This window comes from Molossus molossus, unplaced genomic scaffold (assembly GCF_014108415.1).
Source record: "Molossus molossus isolate mMolMol1 unplaced genomic scaffold, mMolMol1.p scaffold_m16_p_6, whole genome shotgun sequence".
Lineage (NCBI taxonomy): Eukaryota > Metazoa > Chordata > Mammalia > Chiroptera > Molossidae > Molossus > Molossus molossus.
In genome coordinates this window covers 107,325,580-107,341,406 of record NW_023425399.1, presented here as the reverse complement: position 1 = coordinate 107,341,406, position 15,827 = coordinate 107,325,580, and the positions used below count along the sequence as shown (strand labels likewise).

The 15,827-nt window shown below is 38.8% G+C and overlaps 1 long non-coding RNA gene across 1 annotated transcript in view; it reads right to left on the bottom strand.

Moving 5' to 3' along the window:
• Positions 1-279: 279 nt before the first annotated feature.
• Positions 280-15,827, bottom strand: part of LOC118619110 — a 44,389-nt gene continuing 28,841 nt past the window's right edge. Inside the window, exons 3-4 of the long non-coding RNA XR_004957136.1 lie at positions 1,618-1,730; positions 280-479 (exon numbers count right to left, since the gene is read on the bottom strand). This is a non-coding gene — a long non-coding RNA (uncharacterized LOC118619110). The remainder of the gene's footprint in view (positions 480-1,617; positions 1,731-15,827) is intronic.

The following is a 15,827-nucleotide window of genomic DNA, read 5'->3' as shown; positions in this document are numbered from 1 at the left end:
GTCATGATCAAACTACAACCAAGGTATGTGCCGTTAACTGGAATCAAACCCACGACTCTTTGTTCCATGGGCCGATGCTCGAACTGCTGAGCCAAACCAACCAGGGCCACACAGTAACTTTTGATCCTATTTCAGTTCTACAGAGTAGGCATTACTATTTTCAGACAGTAGAGACCCCCTGAATTTCACCGTACTGCTGAGCTGTGGAATTGGGGCTTGAATCTGATTTTTTAAAATTTAATCTCACATGCTTTTCCACTATCGTAGATTATGGTAAGAGATAGCCATCCATTTATTAAAAATAATGCAAGTTCAGTCTGGCTGGTGTGGCTTAGTGGGGTGGGTGTTGTCCCGTGTGCCAGGAAGTTGAGGTTCACATGCCTGGGTTTCAGGCTCCATCACCAGTAGGGGGCATGCAGGAGGCAGCCAATTGATGTTTCTCTGGAGCCATTGATGTTTCTATCTCTGTCTTCCTCTCTCTGAAATCAATAAAAAACATATTTTAAAAAGTGAAGACACTTCAAAGGTAGAAAACCCTCTCCCAAGTCCTTTATCTTTCATCTCATGCATGTTCTTTCTATATCTGTTTAGACCAAGAATCTGTATTTGCCTCATACAGAAAATGATTAAGTTTAGAGCAATGGTATTCCCAACAATGAGGTAAGATTTATACATTAATTGTATGTAATAATTTATATAACATACAGAATACATCATGTTCTTTCATAAGAGAAGAGTTATTTAATAGTAAAGTATTCTATGACTGTTTAAATAAAAAGCTCCTCATCATGCAGTAAAAATTAAAAATAGTGGTAAATTGTGCAACCCATTTTTATTTATATTTCTCATCTATAAAATCCTGATTACTACCATGAACTATGCATCATTAAAATCCCAGTGATAACTAAACAGTTAAAATAAGCCTCATTTTTTCCCCCACATTGCAAAGCAGTCTCTCCTGATAAATGTTTAGTTCTTGGTTTTAAAGTTTAAATTCCTACCAACTCTCTCTTTTGATTGCTAGTTAAATTATATTAACATCTGACACAGACTGTTCCTTTCAATTTCCTATCCAATCATTTCCCTATCACTTTTAACCTTGAAAACTATTGCCCTAAAATTAACTTGACTTCAAAACACTGTGGCTGTGTTATCTAATTTTCGTAGGACCAAAAGTTTTGCTGTGACAAAGGTCAAGCTTTTAACAGAATCTCATTGGAGTTGAATTTAACTTTTCTTTCAAATATTACTTTCTTCCCCTTTGATCAGCTTGAGGTTCTAATTTATATTCAGGCAACTTTTTCCTACACCCATGTGTGATTTTTAGACCACTATGTGCTGTGTTGAAATGATCCCAGGCCTAGAAGTGGACTTTTATTCTGCACACTAATAACTCAGCTTCACCAAGTGACCGTACTACTTACCCAGGAATTCAGATCCTGAAACTTTCTAGAAAGAGACTGTCCAGAGGACCCCATAAACTTTTAACATACCACCCAGAGAATGGGTAGAAGCATTTTGCATTTCTCTCGGGGTACAAATTTTTGTTGATACAGCAAACATCCTATCCAGCAAAGCGTAACTTCCACAGTGACATCTCCACCCTCACTCGCGTACCTTAGGCCCATTAGGATGCTCATGCTTTGGTATTTGCGGCGGTGGTCAACCATTCCCCTGCAGGTCCAAACACATCTAGCTCACTGGAGAGCTGGTTGAAAAGCAAGGATGTTCTAGGGAAAAAAAGATGATATTGCGGAAAATACAGTGGAGGACCGAAAAATGGCGGCGGAGTGAACGGAGCTACACAGACCGTCTCCCAGAACCAAACTGGAATTACAACTATAACACAGACAAATCGACGGGAAAAACCAACAGAAAAGCAGCTTGCGAGGACCATACAACGAGGGACACTGACTCCATCCCGGTAGGCTTGCGAAGGCGCGAGACGGGGCTGGGAGCCCAAGGTCGGCAGCTCGGCAGCGGCCTCAGCTGGGAGCGGCGCCCTCGGGTCACACTCCCAGGCGGCCCCACAGCGCAGCCGGGACAGAGGCTGAAACAGCCACAGCCACTCACCTTGGGCTCCGGCAGAGGGAGGGCAGACTGGACTGGAACTGTGTCGGGACACTCGGGGTTTGGAGGGCTCTCGGAGCTTTGGCTGAGTGCAGCCACTCAGGACGGTGGCCACATTGCTTCTTCCCAGGGCTCTGAGAGAGGCAGCAGCCCCTCCCTCGGAGATCCAACCCCACCCTGTGGGCCATTGAAGTGCTAATTGAGGCTCACTAAGGACCAGCATCTGCCCCACCCTCCTGAAAGCCCCTTGGCTGAGCACCAGAGGGAGTTTTTCAATCAACTGACAACCCAAAACTCATCAATTAACCTAGACTGCTAGCTTCCAGGCAAAAAGCTAGAGGATAACAGTACGTTTCCTGGGCTGGCAGCTTTAACCAGGAAAGTAAGACTTGACAGTGGTGTTCAACGCGGGTCCTCCCTCGCTCATCTAAACACAGGAGAGGGAGCCACAAACAGCAGAACACCAACACCCACAGGGAGAACTTGACAGGCTCCAAAGCCCAGAGTGATAGCTAAAATGGTGAAACACAGAAACAGAAGCCAAATGAAAGAGCAAACCACCTCCACCGAAGATGAGATCAATGTGGAGCAATTAGGCATGTTAACAGAGCTAGAATTCAGAGCCATGATCTTGAGGAAGCTGAACAGCATGAGTAAGGACATAGAGACACTGAAAATAAGCCAAATGGAAATTAAAAACCAACAAGAAGAGATAAAAAATGACATATCCGAAATGAAAAACACATTGGAAGGTTTAAAAAGCAGAGTAGGGGAAGCTGAGGACCGGATCAGCGAATTAGAAGACAGGGTAGAAAAAATCAACCAATCAGAAAAACAAAAGGAAAAAACTATTAAAAAACAGGAAGACAGCTTAAGAGAACTATGGGACAACTGGAAACGTAATAATATTCGCATCATAGGAGTCCCCGAAGAAGAAGAAAAGGAGCAAGGGATAGAGAATATATTCAAAAAAATAGTGAGAGAAAACTTCCCTAATTTGGTGAAGGAAGAAGGCATTCAAGTTCAAGAAGCACAGAGAGTCCCAAGTAAGAAGAACCCAAACAGGCCCACACCAAGACACATAGTAATTAAAATGCCACAAATTAAAGACAAAGAGAGAATCCTAAAAGCAGCAAGAGATAAGCAACAGGTTACCTACAAAGGGAACCCCATAAGGCTCTCAGCTGACTTCTCACAAGAAACACTACAGGCCAGAAGGGAATGGCATGAAGTAATCAAAGTCATGAAAAACAAGAATCTGAATCCAAGACTACTCTACCCAGCAAGGCTATCATTCAAAATAGAAGATCAAATAAAGAGCTTCCCAGACAAAAAAAAGCTAAGGGAATACATTAGCACCAAACCAGCACTGCAAGAAATGTTAAAAGGACTGCTGTAATTAGCAGTAGAAATGGGAACAAAAATAGAACCACACTAAACAAAAATGGCAATAAATAAGTACATATCAATAATCACCTTAAACGTAAATGGACTGAATGCTCCCATAAAGAGACACAGAGTAGCTGATTGGATAAGAAAGCATGACTCATCTATATGTTGTTTACAAGAGACCCATCTCTCAACAAAAGACTCACATAGGTTGAAAGTGAAGGGATGGAAAAAAATTTTCCAAGCAAATGGAAAGCAAAAAAAAGCTGGGGTAGCAATTCTCATATCTGATAAAATAGATTTCAAAATGAAGACCATAACTAGAGACAAAGACGGCCACTACATAATATTGAAAGGATCTATCCAACAGGAAGATATAACCTTGATAAACATATATGCACCCAATATAGGAGCACCAAAATATATTAAAAATCTTCTGGAGGACTTCCAAGGAGAAATCGACAACAATACAATCATAGCTGGGGACTTCAACACCCCGTTGACAGCACTGGATAGATCCTCTAGGCAAAAAATTAGCAAGGAAACAGAGACTCTAAATGAAGCACTAGACCAAATGGATTTAATAGATATCTACAGAGAATTACACCCCAAAACTACAGAATACACATTCTTCTCAAGTGCACATGGGACATTCTCAAAGATAGACCACATGATAGGACACAAACTAAATCTCTACAAGTTCAAGAAGATTGAAATCATATCAAGCATCTTCTCAGATCACAATGGCATGAAACTAGAAATCAACTGCAACAAGAACATGCAAAGACATTTCAACACATGGAGGCTAAATAGCATGTTATTAAACAATGAATGGGTCACCGAGGAGATCAAGGAAGAAATCAAAAACTTCCTGGAAACCAATGAAAATGAACACACAACAACACAAAATCTATGGGATGCAGCGAAAGCAGTTCTGAGAGGGAAGTTCATAGCACTACAGGCCTACCTCAAAAAAACAAGAAAAATTTCTAATTGATTGTCTAACCTCACAACTTAAACAATTAGAAAGCAAACAAAAAGAAAACCCCAGAGCAAGTAGAAGGAAGGAAATAGTAAGGATCAGAGCAGAAATAAATGACATAGAGACCAAAAAAACAATTCAAAGGATCAATGAAACAAAGAGCTGGTTTTTCGAAAAGATAAACAAGATTGATGGACCCTTAGCTAGACTCACCAAGAAACAAAGAGAGAGAACCCAAATACACAAAATCAGAAATGAAAGAGGAGAAGTAACAACCAGCACCACGGAAATACAAAAGATCGTTAACAACTACTATGAACAACTATATGGCAACAAATTCGACAATCTCAGCGAAATGGACAAATTTCTAGAAACACACAGTCTCCCAAAACTATTCCCGGAAGAGATAGAAAACTTGAACAGACCAATAACAACTAAGGAAATTGAAGAGGTAATCAAGACTCTCCCAGCAAACAAAAGCCCAGGCCCAGATGGTTTCACGGGGGAGTTTTACCGAACATTCAAAAAAGAACTAACACCCATTCTCCTCAAACTATTTCAAAAAATTCAAGAAGAAGGAAGACTTCCAAACACGTTCTATGAGGCCAGCATAATTCTAATTCCAAAACCAGAAAAAGACACTACGAAGAAAGAAAACTACAGGCCAATATCCCTGATGAACATAGATGCCAAAATCCTGAACAAAATACTAGCAAATCGGATCCAGAAATACATCAAAAAAATTATTCACCACGACCAAGTGGGATTCATTCCAGGGATGCAAGGCTGGTACAATATTCGCAAATCAATAAACGTGATACACCACATAAACAAAATGAAGAATAAAAACCACATGATCATATCAATAGATGCTGAAAAAGCATTCGACAAAATCCAGCATCCATTTCTGATAAAAACGCTCAGCAATGTAGGAATAGAGGGATCATATCTCGACATAATAAAGGCCATATATGAAAGACCTACAGCCAACATCATACTCAATGGACAGAAACTAAAAACATTTCCATTAAGAACAGGAACAAGACAGGGATGTCCACTTTCGCCACTCTTGTTTAACATTGTACTGGAAGTCTTAGCCACAGCAATCAGACATGAAGAAAAAATAAAAGGGATCCAAATTGGAAAGGAGGAAGTGAAACTGTCATTATTTGCAGATGACATGATATTGTACATAGAAAACCCTAAAGACTCCATCAAAAATCTATTAGACTTAATAAATGAATTTGGCAAAGTAGCAGGATACAAAATTAACGTCAAGAAATCGACGGCATTCTTGTACATCAATGATGAACTCACAGAAAGAGAAACTGAAAAAACAATCCCATTTACCATCGCTCCAAAAAAATTACGATACCTAGGAATAAACTTAACCAAAGAAGTAAAGGACCTATTTGCAGAAAACTACAGGTCATTGAAAAAGAAATAGAGGAAGATATAAAAAGTGGAAGCACATACCCTGTTCATGGATTGGAAGAATTAACATAATTAAAATGTCCATACTACCCAAAGCAATCTATAGATTCAATGCAATCCCCATCAAAATACCAACGACATATTTCATAGAACTAGAACAAATACTTCAAAAGTTCATATGGAACCAAAAAAGACCCCGAATAGCCACAGCAATCTTGAAAAAGAAGAACAAAGTTGGAGGGATCACATTACCAGATATCAGGTTATACTACAAAGCGACTGTAACCAAAACAGCCTGGTACTGGCACAAGAACAGGCATATAGACCAGTGGAACAGAACTGAAAACCCAGAAATGGACCCAAGGCAATACGCTCAATTAATATTTGACAAAGGTGGCAAGAGCATACAGTGGAGTAAAGACAGCCTCTTTAATAAATGGTGTTGGGAAAATTGGACAGCTACATGCAAAAAAATGAAACTCGACCATCAACTTACACCATACACAAAAATAAACTCAAAATGGATAAAAGACTTAAATGTGACCCGTGAATCCATAAAAATTCTAGAAGAAAATGTAGGCAACAAAATTTCGGACATCATACGGAGCAGAATTTTCACTGATACATCACCTAAGGCAACAGAAATAAAGGAGAAAATGAACACATGGGACTACATCAAACTAAAAAGCTTCTGCACAGCAAAAGAAACGATCATCAAAATGGAAAGGCAACCCACTGTATGGGAGAACATCATTGCCAATGATGTATCAGATAAGGGGTTAATTTCCAATATATACAGAGAGCTCACACAACTCCACAAAAGGAAGACAAAGAACCCAATTAAAAAATGGGCAGAGGAGCTGAATAGACACCTCTCCAAACAGGACATACAAATGGCCAAGAGACATATGAAGAAATGCTCAACATCACTAATCATCCGAGAGATGCAAATTAAAACAACAATGAGGTATCACCTCACACCTGTCAGAATGGCCGCCATCAACAAATCATCAAACAACAAGTGTTGGCGAGGGTGTGGAGAAAAGGGAACTCTAATACACTGCTGGTGGGAATGCAGACTGGTGTAGCCGCTATGGAAAACAATATGGTGCTACCTCAAAAAATTAAAAATTGAACTTCCATTTGACCCAGTGATCCCACTGCTGGGAATATACCCTAAGAAGCCTGAAACACCAATCAGGAAGAATATATGTACCCCCATGTTCATAGCAGCACTATTTACAATAGCTAAGATCTGGAAACAGCCCAAGTGTCCACCAGTAGACGAATGGATAAAAAAGCTGTGGTACATATACACAATGGAGTACTATGCAGCGGTAAGAAAGAAAGATCTCTTATCCTTTGAGACGACATGGAGGGACCTGGAAAGTATTATCCTAAGTGAAAGAAGCCAAGCAGAAAAAGACAAATACCACATGATCTCACTTATATACGGAATATAATGAACATAACAGTCTGAGGAATACAGTAGACCCAGACACATGGAAGTAGGGCACAGACTGACATCCCTCAGAAGAGGGGATGGGGGGTGGGGGGGTGGGAAGAGATAAACCACAGAACTTATATGCATGTATGCATGACCAATGGACATGGACAACTAAGCCGGGGACAGGGTGGAGGGGGTGGGGTGGGGGGTGCCAATGGGGTAAAAAGGTAAAATATCTGTAACAAAAAAATAAATAAAAATTCATAAAAAAAAATAAAAAAATAAAAAATAAATAAAAAAAGATGATATTGCAAATGGGCCAAAATAAAAACACAGGGCTACAAAGTGGCTACATTTATTGCAGTTACTCAGTTAGCAGGCACGCATGAGCGTTTCGCTGAGTAGACTTTACTGAACACTCTCATGTGCTGTGACTGCTGATGCTGGGAACACAGTGGTGAGCGGTGGGCATAACAGCGACTGTGGGGACCTTACTGACTGATGGAAGCAAAATATAGTAATTAAATAATGAGTCTGGCCGGCGTGGCTCAGTGGTTGACCAAGAGGTCACCAGTTCAATTCCCGGTCAGGACACATGCCCAGGTTGTGGGCCCGATCCCCAGGCAGGGGCATGCAGGAGGCGGCCAATTGATGTTTTCTCTCATCAATGTTTCTACCTCTCTCTCCCTCTCACTTCCTCTTTCTCTAAAATCAATAAAAGGAAAAAATTTTTTAATTAAATAATGACACTAATATGTTTCATTACAATTGTTCAAAGCTTTACAAAGGAAAAGATCAGGATGTCCTAAGACCATTTCTAGGCAGTCAGGGGGGCAGACGTGTGCTCTCTAGGGAAGGCTCTCTGGGGAAGTGATTCAGGCAAGACCTGAAGTTTGTTTCCAGACGACGCGTGGAGGAGGAGCATTCCTGGTGTGAGGGACAGCTGATGAGAAGAGCTGAGTTGAGAATCCCAGGGTAAGGAACCCATCATGGGTCTAAAGTAAAAGGCCATGTCAAATAGCAAGTGGAGTAGCATTTGTCCAAATTTTTAAAAATTGTATTCGTTTAAAGTTCCACTGGATAACAATTTTCACCACTCCTCCCAAATAGCCATTTTAAATGAATGTCATTGCAGTAATTGGCCCTTTAAGGTCTCTCAGATGGACCTTATTTGATTATCTTGTCCCAAAATGAGCTGGTAATTGTTCCAGTAAGTTAAAGAATCAGATCTTAAGGAAATTATAATTGCTTCAATAAATATCAAGGTGACATAGAATTAAAAACAAATAACATTAAATGACTTCCATATCCAAAACATAAGCATTTGATAGATCAGTGAACAAATTCTCACTGTAAGTATCTTTTTTGACATCTCAGTTGATTGAAAAGTATGAACAATTTTTTCTCATCTGTTCTTTATCTAAATTAAAGGAAAATATTTTGTGATTATTAAAACATTATGATAATATGAATTTACTGCTTTTATCTGTAATCAAATTGATGCCTCCAAAATTCATAATGATTGAAATTCTTATTTATATTCACATGTGATCTCCGGTGTGTAAGTATAAACTGCAGAGAAACATTAATTCTACTGAAATTATTTAATTATTTGTAATTTATAACCATATAGAGAGCAAATGATACAATTCTTGATTGTTAGTTTCATATCAGTTTTGATTGTGTAAGCTTAGTACTATTAATCATTTCCAGCTATAACTGATTCTTCTTAAAATAAAATAATCTATTTTCTATATATTCCAGATTGCTTTTATTAAGACTGTACCAAGATTAACTTGGTTTAATTTTTAAGAATTGAAACAACATTTAAGCACTTTTAAATATTTATCTATAACAGATAAAATAATTAAATCCTAATACATAAAAATTGTGCATGAGAAAAGACAGTATAAATCACAAAACTATCAGATTTGCAAAGCATGAAGTGTACTAAAGACCAATTTCCATGTACAAGTAAGCCCAGTAGACAAGATTAGGTTAATTCTTTGTGATTTTTTTTTCTGGGGGAAAATTGCTTTTAAGTTTCACTGCTATAAACAACAGATAATACTTTATAATGAATCCTGAAGGGACAAAAGCTTTTGAAGCATCATTCCTTTTAAATAATTAGTGAAAACAAAAAAGTCATAAGAAAAAGTGAAATTTAAGAAAGTCCCATACATAAAACAGTATTACAGAAAGTTTATAAAAAAAACTATGTAGAAACCAAAAGATTTGAGATATTGGCATAAGAATTATATTCTATTAATAGTTCAACTACACATTGCATCTACCACCTAAAACTATGTTAAATTTATATTTAATTAAAAAAATGGTGCCCTGGCCACTTTGGCTCAGCAGTTGAGCATCGGCCTGCAGACCAGAGAGTCCGGGGTTCGGTTCCCGCTAGGGGCACGTACCACACACACAAAAAAAAGATAAAATTAAAAAAAAACACACACACAAAATGGTGGTTTTAAATGCATTAGTGAGACAAAGATTGCTGATATGTTTCTGTCAAAATATGGTAATGATTAATAATCACATAAAATAAGCAAGATTTGTTTGACAGTCTATCTTTTGGGACAAGTAACATTCAACATTCCACTCTCCCAGTTAATACCGTTTCACAAAATGTCAACTTACTTGCCAGGCTATATCCACACTCCTTGAAATCCACGTACTTTGAATAATAATATCTGTTTTAAAAGAATACCTGGAGCCAGAGTATATTTTTATGCGATGGCAAAGAACTTGATCATTAAAAATGTATAACTGCTATTTCAAACTCTGCTGTTAAATTCTTTTAAAGTCCTTTTTTATGGCACAGAAATTTGGAGCAATTTTATTATTTGTAAAATAATAATAATAATAATAAGGGGGGGACATAAATCCAATGCTTTTATTTGTTTAGAGAATTAACTGAGAGATGAACATAATGCATTTGTGTTTAAATATCACTGCTTTCTAATTTAATGTAAAAAAATGAGTTTCAACTTTCTCTTGACAATTAAAACTTTTAGAGTGAAGTGTTAGGTACTTTACATTCTAGAGTATAAATGAAAAAAATGCATGGGCATATTAATAGTACAATTTATATTCTTGTAACATAGGACTTCCTTTTGCTTTTGGATGGAAAAGTCTAACATTTAAAATAACCCCAAAATACATAATGATCATCACTTCCAGGTACACATTTTCTCAAGAATTTATCAAATGTCATCTTTTACCTTGGGCTTTACAACTTTGAATCGTGCACTGATTAACATTATTTTTCTTTATGAAGCAAGATTAATTATGTTGTTCAAAGCATAAAAAGTTTGATGATTCACATAACAAAATTACCTGGAAATATACTGGCCTCTACCTTAGGCATTTTGGCACAAGTTATAAAAAAGATTAAGAAACTCTGACCTCATTCTAATCATAATAGAAAAAACATTGCGGGTTATCAAAAGCCATCGACGATTTCCAGCCTGATCTGGGCCAGTTATCACAATTTTTTCGTTGTAAGAATTTCACTTAGAGCCTGTGACAAACAAATATATGTCTAGATTTGCTGATCTGAAAACCATTTCCTCCTTTTCTTTCTTCCTCCTCTCATTGCTTTCCAGGCGCGTTTACTCATGACCGTGGAAGTGGCATAGAAGTGGGGAAACAGAAAGGAAAGAAAAATCTCCGGAGAGTCTGCTGCTCTGCCCTCACAGCGTCAAGGTTCTCAGAGAAGATTGTCTCATCATCTTCATTCTAAAGAGAGGGAGTGTTCTCGTGATCCCTGGCCATCTGCCCACCTCTGTGAACACACCCACCCGGCCGCGCACTGCTGCTCAGTGAGATCACCCTACACCCAAAGGCCGTCCTCTGACAGAGCCCTGGCCTTCCCCTCTCCTTCCTCACACACTGTAACCACAGCACTCTGTTCAAAAGGACTGGAACAATCCCACTTCTGAGGAAATGAGTTTCAAGCCATAAAGTTCCGTCTAGCTATCATTCCCTTTCGTTCCCGTCCTGGCCTAGCTCTTGACAATTAGGCCTTTATTTCCAGACATGCTGGGCATAAAACTGACACTCCCAGCCTAGGAAAAAATTTTTTTTTCATTGAACTTACTAGAGTAATATTGGTTAATAAAATTATATAGGTTTCAGGTGTACAATTCTATAGTACATCATCTGTGTATTGTACTGTGTGTTCACCACCCCAAGTCAAGTCTCCTTCCATCACCATTTATCCCTCCTTTACCCTCTGCCCCCTCCCCCTACCCCCTTCCCTCCTGTAATCACCATGCAGTACGGAGATGAACAGACAATAGCATGGAAATTAACATTTTTAATTTTTTTCCACTTTAACCTAATTTTACACATTTGTAAAACACATACATTAAAATTCAAACTCATGATTTTCCTCTGCAAAGCGTGCGGACGCTTGCTTGCATTATACTACATAGCTGGAGCCGCAGAATGGGAAGGGGACGAGTCTCCTCTTAGAACTGACGATAACACTAGCAGTAAAAGCTATCATTGGGGTCACTGAAGCCTTACCATATTTTACACAGTGTTACATATTTCTCATCTGTTGAGTGCTTGCAGGTGTCCTATGAATGAGGCATTATGACTGTATTTTCTGTTTCACCCCGCCCTGTACTTCAGTGCCCGTCATCAAAGTGAGCACTGTCGTGATACTCATGGGTTCGTATCAAAAGAGATAATGCCTCTAAAGTGTTTATAACAACCTATGAATTTCTTTTATCATCCTTTTCTCTGGCAATCCTTCAGACAAAACAAAAACAGAGTAATTTTGATAATGCCACTGCTCTGACCAAAGTTTCAGTGAATTCCATCCACCACCTCCCAGTCGGAGCTGACGTCCTTGCCTAACCTCCGCATCCTCCTCCACAGGCGCTTACTGCACGTCGTGGGCTCGCTCATTCTCGCCTGCACACGGCACTTTTTCTCACGCCCCTGCATTGTATTTTGTGAGCTTTTGTTTTAAATCCCTTTATTCCTCCTTTCTTTTAATCCAAAGCCCATATCTGACACATTTACTGAGTACTTATTATGTGACAATGTTAACTGATAATATTCCCAATACAGTCACAATTATTAAATATAGCCCAAATCAAACAAATTCTTTGGGGTTTTTAATAATTTTGAAGAATGTATAGAGACCCTAAGACCAAAAATTTTTAAAGCTTTGCATTAGAAAATGCTGCCTTCATATACATAGATGTTGTAGACACAAAATTATTCTGAGGTAGAAAATAAGGTTACCAGTGGTATGTACTGTCTAATTTAAAAGGAGGCAATAAGTTACATGTTACATGTTTTTATTTTTATGGAGCCTGATTATTCATTTTTTATTGATATACAGTCTGACAACTATGGCTAGTGTTTGCATTTGAATCTCAAATGATTATTACTGAATACAAAGAGGAAGAAAATAACATCTGGATACCACAAAGTAAACCAATAACACAAATTGGCTTATGAATATTTAATTTGTATATTAATTCACCTATAGATGAGCAAGGCTTGCAAAACAAATGAATACACTCATAAATATTCTCTGAATTATTTATCTATTTCATCCTTTCTAGAAGGGGTATTATGCAAAAATTTTGCTCCTTTATATGAGTGACATTTGAATAGCTAACAAAAATGCTCCCCGCTGCCCCCCCCAAAAAACAGCCCTGGCTAGTCTGGCTCAGCGGTTGGAGTGTCAGCCTGCAAACCAGAGAGTCCCGGGTTCGGTTCCCACTAGGGGCACGTACCAAAAAAAAACAGTGCTCTCCCATCATAATCCCTGGACATTGCTATGCTAATAAAAGCAAGATGAAAGATGGAAATTTACATAATTGAATACTACTTGATATTTCCCGATTCTTGTTTATACATTAGAATACTTTAAAACTGTCCAAGATGGTAAAGATTAGCTGGACAAGATCAAAAGAGAGTGCATTCACCTCTCCTCCCTCTGGTTTTCACGGGGGTGAGGATGGAGTTCTGCTCACCAGTCAACTCTCATTTGCTCAGTCTCCCGTGTGATCTCTGCACACGATGATAGGGGCTTGTGCACGTGTTCAGAATACATGTACTTCCTTGTGAGAGTTTACCTGAGTGAATTAAAGGTTGAGTGCCTTTATTTTGTTTTTAACTGCTTTGCATGCTTTTCCAAAACTTTCTGTATTATTTGAAGTCCTATTTTTTTCCTACAGGCCTCTCTCAAATCTTTTTCAATACCACAAGATAAAATAATTTTTGTTTTCTCAGAACTGACATAGACTATTTTAAGTTTTATTCTGTGTTTTTACCTTAGCGTGCTCATTATATATCTTGCAATGCAACTACTTATATACAACCTACGTTAGTGACTACATTATCCATTCTTTAGGGAAACTAGCATTATGTCTTACTCAGCTTCATCTGTATTGAGCTGGTGCAAAGCTGGGAATTCAGTAGATGGCAATTTTGTGTTAACTGAAGTGAATTGAACAACCTTAGCAAGTTCTAGCAGCTCAAATCTCCTGGTGTGAGCACCAAAAAATAACTGCACACAAGGAAGGTCTAGCATCAGGAGCACCACCTTCTCATTTAGTATTGTCATCGCATAAAAATTTAAGATGTTTGCCTCGTTCATCTTCCACGTTGCTAACAACATCTCACTATCTCAATAGTTAAATTCTTTCTATTGCAGACAAAAATATAAAGCTTGGGCTAAATGTTAAAGAGTCTTTTTTTTCCCCCCTCTAAAATATATCTAAGTCCTAATGACTAAATATTAGGTTATACAGAGAAATGCGCTGTTAGAAATGAGATCTAGAATTGAGACATCTATAGCATCTGTCACATCAAGATGGCCCTTTGGGGACTCAATGTTTAATCATGTCTGTGCCTCATTCATTTTTCAAGTTGCTAACATGATCTCAGTAGCTTTTAACCAAATTTCTTCTCCATAGTTACATTTTCTTCTAATCCTTCTTACAAGTGACTGTTACATTTATGCATTTATGCACTGATTTATTCAAAAAACATTCATTGAGTGACTAGCAAGTTTTTGTAGGGGAGGGAAAAGAACTTTCCCTCTACCCTTCTAGGTTCTTGGCTGAGAAACCCTATAATAAAAGACAGAGTAACAGGAGAAAAATAAACAGAAGTTTAACAACATGTTTACCTCCAGTATACATGGGACATGCCCAGGAAAAACTAAGTAACTCCCCAGAGTGACACAAGCCACCACCTTAAATACTGTCTCCAGCTAAAGTCAAACATGACGCTGAGAAGGGGGGGTCACCAGGCAAAGCACTGCATACAAGGGTATGACCGTTTTAAGTCATAACCTTCTCCACTGAAAAAGAGTTTCTAGAGACACAGTCTTCTTCCTGGTACAGAGAGGGAGACACCCTTACAAATGGAGATTTCCCTTATAAATATAAATGTCTCGCCCTGGCCGGTTTGGCTCAGCAGTTAGAGTGTTGGCCTGCGGTCCAGAGAGACCCGGGTTCGGTCCCTGCTAAGGGCATGTACCTCGGTTGCAGTCTGTCCCTGGCCCTGGTTGGGTCGTGTGGGTGGCAGCCACTCGATGTGTCCCTTTCACGTCGATGTTTCTCTCTCTCTCCCTCCCACTCTATCTGAACAAAATATCAAAAAAATGTCCTCGGGTGAGGATTAAAAAAAAAAAAAAGAATAAATATTAATGTCTCTCTTGGGGTGGTATAGTTTACTCTCTTTCATGTCAAACACATAGGTCCCAGAGTGGCCAATCACGCACCTTATGACCATTGTCACTTATCCAGGATTGAGCACATAACCCAAGCTAGAATAGTCAGAGCCCCTCCCCAAGAATTTTTTAATTGAAGCAGGTGCTAAAGATCTCTTTGATAAGATATAAGTGTCTGAGCCCAGACTGCTGGTAGTTGGAATGGAAATAAACGAGGCTGATGATCAGAGATAATAAAAAACAGAAGCAGAAGGAGCAAGTCTTGCATCAACCGACCTCTGGTTCTGAGACTTGAGAAACTCTTGAGTGACCCTTTTTTCCTGGAATGTTTCCTTCTGTTACACAAACTATTCTTACATTTCTCCAACACCCTTTTTTTCCTCATTATTATTATCCCTAAGCTAGTTCAAATTGAAATCCCAAAGCAAATTCCCCTTTGCCCCAACTGGTCACCATTATGCATGTGTGGATGCGTCCAGACTGATCTGGACCCAAATCCTAAACCCACGAAAGAACAGTGTCAGAGGAGACACAAGAAAGAATTTGAAGAAAGGTGAAAGATATGAGTAAAGCTCTTTGAGACAGACTTTGGAGTTAGCATGAACACGCTCAAGGTATTTAATTTCATTTTCTGAATCATCTGATTTCTTTCTTCTTTTTCCTTTTGGAGCAGCCGGAGCAGAAGTGAAGATGCTGAATCAGGAGGCTGAGGGAGGAGCACACTCAGGACCGTTCCGTGAGTTTCCATCACACGAGCATCGCAGCGATGAGCAAGGGCGAAGGCAAGAGTG